The sequence below is a fragment of the Heliangelus exortis genome, chromosome 1 (assembly GCF_036169615.1).
Source record: "Heliangelus exortis chromosome 1, bHelExo1.hap1, whole genome shotgun sequence".
In the NCBI taxonomy this organism is placed as follows: Eukaryota; Metazoa; Chordata; class Aves; order Apodiformes; family Trochilidae; genus Heliangelus; species Heliangelus exortis.
In genome coordinates, this window is record NC_092422.1 from 194,030,138 (window position 1) to 194,041,034 (window position 10,897).

The following is a 10,897-nucleotide window of genomic DNA, read 5'->3' on the forward strand; positions in this document are numbered from 1 at the left end:
ACAACACGATGTCCCAGTATAGGTTGGGGGCTGACCTGCTGGAGAGCAGTGTAGGTGAAAGAGACCTGGGGGTCCTGGTAGACAAGAGGATGACCATGAGCCAGCAATGTGCCCTTGTGGCCAAGAAGGCCAATGGCATCCTGGGGTGCATTAGAAAGGGTGTGGTTAGTAGGTCAAGAGAGGTTCTCCTCCCCCTCTATTCTGCATTGGTGAGGCCACACCTGGAGTATTGTGTCCAGTTCTGGGCCCCTCAGTTCAAGAAGGACAGGGAAGTGCTTGAAAGAGTCCAGCGCAGAGCTACTAAGATGATTAAGGGAGTGGAACATCTCCCTTATGAGGAAAGGCTGAGGGAGCTGGGTCTCTTTAGTTTGGAGAAAAGGAGACTGAGGGGTGACCTCATCAATGTTTTCAAATATGTAAGGGGTGAGTGTCAGGGAGATGGAGTTAGGCTTTTCTCTATGGTGACCAGTGATAGGACAAGGGGTAATGGGTGTAAATTGGAGCATAGGAGGTTCAAGTTGAATATCAGAAAAAATTTTTTTACTGTAAGGGTGACGGAGCCCTGGAACAGGCTGCCCAGGGGGGTTGTGGAGTCTCCTTCATTGGAGACATTCAAAACCCACCTGGACACGTTCCTAGGGGATGTACTCTAGGGGGCCCTGCTCTGGCAGGGGGGGTTGGACTAGATGATCTTTCGAGGTCCCTTCCAACCCCTAGGATTCTATGATTCTATGATTCTATGATTCCTTCCCATCCCTCCCATGCATCTCCCTCTCTCCTCTACACACAACTCTTCCATGGCCACTTCTGCTGAAACAACAATGGACCCAAGCTCTGAGCACTGAGTCCAAAGCAGAGGTAAAAAGCAGAGTTCTATTCAGAGATTGAGCTTCTTTGTGCTGTGTGATGGGATCTGTGTGAGTGACAGAGAGCAGGAGAGGTGAAGAGATCTCCACAACGACCACGCAAACTTCAGCTTTAATGATGCCCTGTGACTTCCCCCCAGGCCCTGTGGCTTTTTACCTGCAGTGACCCTCCCTTACTCCTTGTTTACCTTGCAGAAAAAAGGGATGCTTAGTGCACAGAGTGGAGTTCAGCTGGAGCTTTTCAGCTGCTGATCAAAACACTTGAAACCTAAGAACAGCATGTGAATTAAAAGAAAAAAAAAATCATCATGAAGAGTGCCCGACATGCAGAAGCTGGAAGAGGGCAATAAACAAAGCAGGGAGTTGAAAGAAAACAAGGAAAAAGCATGAGAAGAATCTGTGCTTTGAACAGAGAGTCTTGAGTATCTTGCACTGGCTGCTTCAAATTGGACAGCCAAAATTAATAGATTGTTTGACCTCCACTTCTCTGTGCTCTGGCTCCTTGTTTGTAAAGAAAAAATGACAATAGAGCTTCACCTAAAAAAAAAAAAAAGAAAAAAAAATAAAAAAAAAGGAAAAAAAAAAAGTCATCACAGCAATTGCTTCAATCAAAGCACTTGGATGCTGCAGAGATAAGCATGAAGAAGAGAAAAACCAACTTATTATATGGCTGTTTACCAAGAGAGTACCACCATGGCATAAATGCAGCAGGGCAGGGTCCAGTGGGAAAATATAACTTCAGTCATGTCCCACAGCCCATGCACCCACAGAGGTCATGTGGGCAGTCTGAAGCCAGGCATTTCCTAACTGTGGAATGCTTTTTCAACCTCATCTGATGTTATTTTGGAGTGATTTATGCATAGTACTACTCTAATACATGAAGACTTCATCTATATTATCTTACAAGTAACTCTCTCCTAGCAGAGAAAAGCCTGGCACATATTCACAAATGAAGCAGTGAGGCTGTCAGCTCTGCTGTAAAGGAGCTTCAGATTTTGTTGATCACCATCATCCAGGTCATCATGTCCTGTAGACCTCACTGCTGATCTGCTATTGGATTTATAATCTCATGGTCTTCATGATAGCTGCCCTTGCTGCTACACTGGGATGTCAGAAAAAGGTTAAAATCCATCCAGGAGCTGCATGCCTGATTTGTGGAGCCTCACTCCTTTAAACACATGTGGGAGGGAGGACTGGTAAATCCTCAGGACAGTTTTTCATCTTGCCTCGACTGGGCTGGGCTCAGCCTGTTGTCTGGTCCCTTGTCATAGCTGCTGTTACAATGATTCATCCATCTGCTTTTCTGGGAAAAGAAAATGAGTTAGGGAAACGGCATTTTTTTTCTTTCTTTTTCTTTTTTTTTTCTTTTTGGCTGCATCTCTCCTCAAATGATTACAACTTTTCAGTCGCTGGAGTTGGTAGGAGGGAAAGTTTTGCACATTATTTTTCACTTGATGAAGTGGACTGAAGAGTGCCAAGAAGCCCATTCCTCAAAGCCAGACTATGGTGGTGATGTCCTTCACTGTGCTTCCAGGAGTAAAAAGGATCCAGTAAAACCCATCAGAAGACTGAGGCAGCATTCAGCAGGTGCACTGGACAAAACCTGATGCTGATGCACTCTGGGGACCATGTCTGCTCCTTCAGCTGGCTCCCAGCCTGCCCGAGCTCTCCAGAAAGGATGTGGGATGAACTGCAGTGAGTAGGCTTGGAAAGAGATCCAGGTGGAAAACACTGATGCTGGAGGTCTTCTCAAAATAGTTGCTCTCATGAGTGCATTTGATCAAAAATCAGGTCACAAAAGGGAAAAGAAGTCCTAAGAAATCCCACTGAGTAATGTTTAGTCTCACAGCAGAGTGCAACAAGAAGCCACGGTGGAGTTTTAATTTGTTGGTTGTAGGGTAAGGACCAGAATTCTTTTGGTGGAGACAATGCACCCATCCACCAGATGCTAACCCACTTCTTGAGTAAGAAAATTGGCAATGCAGCCTCTTTGCCAGCATGCCCTAAAAACACTGTTTTATACAAGCCAGCTCCAGAGATCTTTTCTCTCACTCCTTGCATCTTCCTTGGTCGAAGTTTGGTTAGAGGTTAGACTGGGAAAGCAGCAGCTTGTCTGGGAGCAATCATTCCTCCAAACACATATTAATATATTTCCATCAAATGTGTCATGTGTCAAAGACCTATTTTTCCATGCTGCTAAAGCAAACCTTCCTGTGAGAAATGCCTCCCTTTATACCAGTTTATCTGTCACAACCACAGTGCACTCCTGTGAAAATCAAGACCCTCCTTGGAACCCACCAGCAGAGGAACTGCCCTCCTTGCTGGGTCCAGCATCCTTCCTTTCTTGTCCCCTTTTTTTTCAGACCAAACACTTTCTTTGCCTCACCAGCCTTTACTCGAATTTGCCCATTCCATGATTTCATCCCAAGTGGGTGGTGAGTTCACTCTCCCCCGTGAGCAGCCTCTTCCCAACAGCTTCTGGGATCCCTGCCAACTTCTCTCCACCCACGGCCTCTCCTGCCGAACCAAACCACGCAGCTCCTGCTGATTTCTGGGCCAAAGGCAGCATCTCACATCTGGTAGGATGGCTCGGGAAGAGAAAGGGAAGCCAAGGAGCACACCTTAGGAGGGGTGGGCACCCCCAGCCTCCCTACCCACCCCTGCACCCAGGAGAATTCAATGAGTTATTGAGGTGACTTTAAAAGACTTAAAGGACACGGCAAACCCAAACGTAGTGAAGAAATAGCTTTGCGGATTCAACACCAAATGAAAACTGCTTTATTTTTAAGAGTTACTCCTATTAAAAAAAAACAACTCTGCATGGATTTAAGCACTCCCAGCCCTTCCTAATCCAGGAGAATCATAGTGAAGTCAACCAGTCCCATGGCTTTAGAGCCCAAGGAGCTGAGAGCACACTGGAAAGCAGATTTGATTTGGATTATGAAACTTGGTGTGTTAAAACAAAGTATTAAAATTGAAAATAGAGCACAGGACAGGCTTTCAAACCTCCTGGGCTCTTCCCTCTGCTATTTCTTGTTTGCTGTGGTTTAAAAAATTAATCTTTTGACTATTGCTCCAAATGCCATTTCTGGACTGGCAGCCCAATTCTGATGCCGGTGATTTATACGCTTCGCTCAAAAGGCAGCACACAAGTACTCTGCTTTTTCACTTGCCCTTTCCAAATGCTTTTAATGATCTGCTTCCTCGGATCTGTTTACATTTGGGAAATTAAAAGCAAGGAGACAACTCCATTATGAACAAGGAACAGCATAAAAATTCCACAACTGTCAGAAGCCACCTTGATACGGTGGCTCTCGATAGGCTCTGGTATGGCTGCTCATCCGTGGGAAGGTTGGTTTATAAATTATTCACAAGTGCCTTAAAAACTTCCAGACTCAACTAAAAAATGTGTTTTTACACCGATGTTTCACTCAGAAATTCTCCAACTGGAATTTTGATTTGCTCAGTGAAACTTCAGATTTCCTTGTACTAAGGATAATTTCTCTTTCCTTCATAAATGCTTCAGTTGTGATTTCAGTTCAGGAAACATAATGGAGAGTCCTTCCATGACAGCTTACTTGAAAAGCCTTGGAATCTGTGCTAATTTGCATCAATTTCCTGAGAAATCTAAGTTTTCCCAGATGTGACTTTTGAGCAGGTTGTGATCTGTAAGGATTTTGGCACTTTTCAGCAGGCAACCCCATCATCGGCCCAAGGCATTTCTAGTAATAAAAATCTATTTGGGTGACTATCAAGCCACTCTCCTTCCAGTCTTGTTTCACAGTAAGGACGGGCAAAACTAAAGATGAAATAACATCAAAATCTAATGGAGAAAATGACTTTGTGATCCCCTGGAGGCTATTAAAAGATTGGCTAACTTGCTTGTGCTTACAGCTTTTACAGCTGCCAGTTCGGTTTAGAGTTTTACTCTGCACGGTGGCATTTGGGGATCTTCCAAGCAAAATCATTAATTATAAATAAATCCTACCAGGTTTTATGTTAACATCCCCACATGCAGTTAATATTACGACAGCACAAAAAGTAATGAAACCTGAAGAAATAGGGATGTCAAAAGCAATGACTTACACATTCCCTGGGGATGCCCATGCTCTGCAAGGCCATGCACTGCCTGTGAAACTGTTATCACTGGTGGCTCTTCCAGACTCCAACTGGGTTCCCCTTCTCAACCTTGGCTGCCCAGGCTGTGCAGCTCCAAAGGATTCCAAGTGTCAGGCTTTACAGGCTGGCAGCCAGCCAGAGATGTGCAGGATTTGACAAATTAATTGTTTTGGAAAGTAGAGCCTGAGAAAACTTCTCCTCCGCAGCGACCATGTGCACACCACAAACAGCAAAATATTGAACTCAAATCCTTGTGATTCCAAGGTTAATCCCTCCTTTTTTATGGCAACTGGCCTTTTCTTTGACTCAAGGAAAAACTGGTGTTATAGACCACCCCCAGTACTAAAGCCAAGTCACCTGCTGCCATAGCAGGTTCTTCAGAGTGGAAATCTTGGCAAGAAGAGCCAGGTCATGATGCTGAAAAGGCAGCAGAGATAAAAGCTGCAGATAACTTGACTCAAAACACCCTGCAATCTGGGTAGCAGAGCAGGCAGCCACATGTCTTGCCATAGACTGTTGAAAGAAAACAAGGAGAAGGGTGAGAAAAAACACCAGGAAAAATTTACTGCCTCCAGTTTCAAGGAGCTGAATGGCAGTGGCTTCTGAGCAAAGGTCAGTGAACACTACACTACACTACAGTGGTTTAAATATACAGAACATTCTCTTGCCTGCTCAATTGCAAAGGTGGGAGTATGAGCTGGTTCAGCTTTTATGCCTGGAACCCCAAAACTTTGGACATTTCACCTGCAGCATGTGACAGGCACTGCTTGAGAACTGAAGGCACCAGTTCCATGAACTGCTGTCAGAAAACACCAGTTCTCTGCAAAGGCTACAGCTGTCTTGAAGGACAATCGTGAAATGAAAGCCTCTTGTGTTTGTAGGCAGCTTAACTAACTCTGCTTCACTGAATTTTGCTTTGCTGTCCTCACTGGATCCGTTTTACCTGAAAAGACATCTAGAAATTATAACACTATTTTTGTTAGGATTACCCGAGCAAGCAAGAATTTGCTCTCTTGGCATCTTTTAAACTGCTGTGAGCTCTAACAGTCTGTTTTACAGCACAGCAAAGCTCTGCCAACATAAGCCTCTGCTGTTTCATGCTTAGCAAAAGTCCCAGCTGGACTCGGGCAGCCTGCAGTTAAATCCATGCTACCTGGATTTATCCTACTTGCACCTCTGCTGCCCATTACAGCACTGGAAATGTGTGCCAAGGACACGACTGCTTCCTCACAAGCAGGTTATTTTTGGCTTGAAGTCTCTTCTGGCTTAAAGAAACCAGGAAGCATCTCATAGGGTATCACAGTTTTGTCCTGTTCCATTCTTTTATAAGCATTTTATTCCTGTATCTTTTCTCAATTAACATTAGGATTAAGCTGCTGTGAATTACAGTGCTGACCCTCAGTTTATCTGCTGTGAAAATGAAGCAGTTATCCACCATCATCCACCAAGCTCTACTCAACATGATCAGGGGTATTTGCCCTCCAAATTCCCAGTATATGATGGATTTCACAAAAATCCTCTACACAGGAGCCAGACATTTCAAGATTATGATGCAAGATCACAAAAGGTTCAGATCAATTAATGTGACAATTGAAACTCAGGATGAGCATAGTAAAAAAAATTCATTAAAGCTTCATTAATAGTTAAAGGCACATTTCTAAAATACTTTTGCATTAAAAAATTCCAAGTACACATCATCCTTCTCTTCCTCTCAGCCCACCATGAAAATCAAGCACCTTTTATGTCAGTCCAGAAGTGCAGTGGTTGACTTCCAGTGCTGTTTTTGGCTTGGCCCAAGTGTTTATTTCACTTTAACATCGTTCCAGAAGACTGGCAACTAAACAAACTCTGCTGACCATGAAGCAATCTCCTTGCACATTACATTTTGCAGTGGCTGCAGGGTATGGATGGAACAGACTTGCCAATAGTTTATGTTACACACCGTGGTACCTGATCAGTGTTTTGAGACTGGTACAAGTTTTGTAAGCACTGTTTTGCATCCAAATCTGGCTGTGTGACAGGGAAGCCTGTCTGCTAGTAGCTTCACTTATTAAAAAAGGCCAAAAGCTGAAAGCAGGTATTAGAAAAAAAGCCCTGAAGAAGCCCATTACATATACTTCTGTCTTATTCATACATATGTATATTTTACAGTCCAATGCTTTCATGAAGTTTTTTTTTTCTTGCTTTCTTCCTTCCCACCCTTTTTTTTGTTCTCTCACCATTTTCTTCCCTACCTTTTCTTCAGTCTCTCATTTCTTTCCCTGCTGCTGGAAGAAATATCCAACAAGTAACAGAACACAGTCCTGTAAGCACACAGGCACACCAGCAACAGTTCTCATGTCTGAAAAGCTTCTCATGAGATCCAAGCACTTGGCAGCTCTGGTTTTTCTCACTATATGGTGCAGAGAGAAAATTACTACGGCTTAAAGCCCTCTGTATGGTGCAAACAGAGAAAATTACTACAGCTTAGAAACCTCTTACCTTTCAACAGAAATAATTAGAACTTTAATAATCTTCTTCAGCTGTTTTTGTGTGATCTTTGCATTCCTTTGTAATCGATTCTTAACCTCATGATTAGGTTTTCTGCTAACACGTTTCTTTTTTAAGACATTTAGATTCTACCTTGACAAGCACAGTGCAAGCAGCTGAGCTCCAAACAGATCAATCTGCTCATTCAAAGACTCCACACAAGAAATAGTTTAAGCAATGGTCTGTATTGGAGTCATTTCAGCAGTGAATATTCTTAAAACATCTGGATTATTGGTAAGGTGCAGCTCCTGAGTTTATTCTGTACATCTTTTAACCTCGAGAAGGACATCTGTAAAACCCTCCAAAATATGCAGGTGGGCAAGTGTCAGCTCCATGTAGGATACTGCAAAAAATATGCTGCTAGTCACTGTCCTTTTTCAATATTGTGGTAATTTTTTTGTATTAACTCAAGGGCTAACCTCAAGTTTTTTACACTAAATAACAGTACTGCCCACTTGAGAGTTAATTCTAAGTAAGATGAATTGTGAGGGCAGATTTCACAAAGGGATGCAAGTGAGAGACTAGAAAGAAGCCATGTACTTCTCATGTAAAGTCTCTTTTGGTTTGTGACTATCTGATCTCTTCATAATTAAGCAAAAAGGAATAAAAGTAATAGGAGCATATTATGATGAAAAGACAGAAGAGAACAGAAGGATAAATTTGCTGCTAAAAACCAACCACCACCTTAGAAATGTCTCTGAATACTCAGAAGTTGCTCCAGTTGTTCACGGGCTGAAGCTCGTTTTTTGTTTTCCCCATACAGCCAAGTAGGGAAAAGCAATATACTCTTAATTTTCTTCATTAATTCCAGGAAAATATCCCCTGCCATGGGGATACACTGCTGTAGGCGGGTCTGTGTTATTAGCTCCAAATATTAGATCCAAAAAGCTGGAGAAGCTTGTTGAAGAATAATTTTCAGGAATTATCTTGATGGATAATGAGCTCCTGCTGCAACTGGGGACACAATCCACACTTCCACTCTCCATCTCTGACCAGCTGTGCTTCACTGAAGAGCTGAATTTTTAGTAAAAACTTCTGTGATATTGTAACATCCTTGGGAAGATGACTTGGTTTTGTGGCTTACACTGCTAACAGGACAAGAGGGGAGAAAAACTCTTGGGCTGGCAATGAAATCTTTCATGAGACCTTGCTTTCAGCATGTCCAGAGTGTGGTAACTGGAGACTGGAAGGTTTCTTGATGCTGACTTTTTATTTCCTCAGACCACACAGACACATCATTAGGCCAACAGGGTGGGATTTTTGTCTCTGAAGTCCACACTGATTATTTGCATTGAGAAAACCATCTCCCTTTATCTCCACTCTGAGTACTGTATGGCTTTCCAAACCACTCTGAGTATCATCTTCACACAGATGACCTAAATAAAAAACTTTTGTTACACATTTTATATAAGTGGTCCACCAGAGATTTGATTTTTTCCTCAGAAAAATTGCCAGCTACAAAAAAGCACCAAACACCACCAGATTTTAAACATGTAGTATTTCTAATTCAGCTATTCTGTTCCTGGTCCTAGACAAGACAATTAAAAGATTCTCTTTGGAGACTCTTCTATAAAATTCCCAAGGAGCAATTCCCCAATCACTATAACCGATTTCAAATGGTGCTAGAAAGTATTATTGACTCTGAACACCAAAAGAAATCAGTCATCCTCTAAAGGGGTTACTGAGATCTGCAAGGATGAAGAGTTAAATGCTGGATAGTATTGGATATCATATTTTACATTGGAGGATGACCGAATGCTTGATAAATGCCTATTAATTATCTCTGTGACTTTAACCACTAAAAATGTTATGAATATTAAAAAGCCAATCAGAAGACAAAGATTTAGAATGTGGTAGCTTTCAAAATCCATCATCAGTCACACACATCTCTTAGTTCTGTAAAGCCAATCTTAAAACACTTCCAAGAACTTTCAGTGGTCTTGGAGAACACGACCTACCATGCTTGGTCCAATTCTCAGAGGTGCTGGTGCTCACCAGGAGCTTGTGTATCAAGCTACCAACCTGCAGCCTGAACACTGGGAAATTAAGTCACACAAAATAAATAACCATATTCAGAGCTGCCAAACATGGCACAGTGAAAAAGCAAACAGGCAGCAGAGCCTGTCTAGCACCTAGACTCTGTGCTTAAATTTACACTTACCTGTTTTTAATTCCTGTTTTTAATTCTGTCTCTTTTATGATACGTGTACAAGGTATTTACAAGAGTAGTAAATAACAAAAACGTGTACATAAAACTGAAACAGCTTTTGAGTTGCCAAGAAAGCAGAGCAAATGAAGCTCCTTTCCATATTCCTCACTATGTTGCTTGAACTAGCTGTTTGCACTAGGTTTACTACTTGGTGCATTAACATCCCTGTCCTCAATACTGTGTTGCAATTCTGTATTGCACTTTTTATACTTACAAGTACTATAAACATGCTGCTGCCCAGCACTTCTTACAGCAGAATTTCTGCCTTTGAAATCACACCTTACATGGCTCTCCCAAGGGTCACCTGGGCCACAGACTCTGCTGTTCTGAGGGACTGGGCTTGGTGGTGGAGCTAAGTGTAAATGCAGAAACACACAAGGCAGATCTTGACCTTTTCCTCTTTTCCACCAAGGTTTCTGAGGATCCATGACAGTGATGAAGGCAGGCATCCTTCCTCCAAGAACACTGATTTCAAATGGTGCTAGACAATGAATAGTTAAATCTAAACCACCATATGAAACCAGCTTCCTGAGGGAGCTTGTTTCCAGCTGGGATAATATTCCTGTAACAATAAATTGGAAGTGCCACAGAAGATTATCTATCCATGTCTTCCCTCCCCACCCCCCCAATCTTTATTTTTCCTATTAAATAGTTGATGCTTTTTGATTCTTGCCCTTGATCTTGGTTTGAGTCACCAACTGTTCATTTCTGTTTTCTATTATAGTGCTACCAACAGAAAGAGAATTGCTTGCAGCAGTTGTCTCTCTGAAGAATTTTGTTACTTAAGCTTGGACAACATATACAAGGGTTTAACCAGGAAGGAAGGGTCTTCATCCTACTTTTGTTACTGTCTTCTGCTAAAACATTGTGTCTGCTGAGGTTTGCCCACAGCATGACTAACACCAAATGAATCAGTAAGGGAAGCACTGCTGCAAACTCCCTCTAGTGACAGCAAAAAAAACAGTGTGTAAGGTCTCCTGCAAGTTGTTACCATGTCTTATTTTTAAACAGCAGCAGCAGCGGAAGTACAAGTTTGTGACAGAAGCTACATATTAATGCCTAAATGTTGAATATTCATTCAAAAGATCACTCAGAGAGTCTGAAAACCCACCCCTCCTCTCTGCTAGCTCTTGCTGGGGTGGTATTTGCAGCATTAGAGAAAAGGTGTGTGCCC

The 10,897-nt window shown here is 42.4% G+C and overlaps 1 long non-coding RNA gene across 1 annotated transcript; it reads right to left on the reverse strand.

Annotated features, from left to right (window-relative positions):
• Positions 1 to 1,423: 1,423 nt before the first annotated feature.
• Positions 1,424 to 10,305, reverse strand: LOC139791672 (uncharacterized). Its single transcript, XR_011723986.1, has 3 exons — positions 8,199 to 10,305; positions 4,953 to 5,498; positions 1,424 to 3,526 (listed from the first exon to the last, which is right to left on the reverse strand). It is a non-coding gene; the product is annotated as an uncharacterized lncRNA (long non-coding RNA).
• Between the last annotated feature and the right edge of the window lie 592 nt (positions 10,306 to 10,897).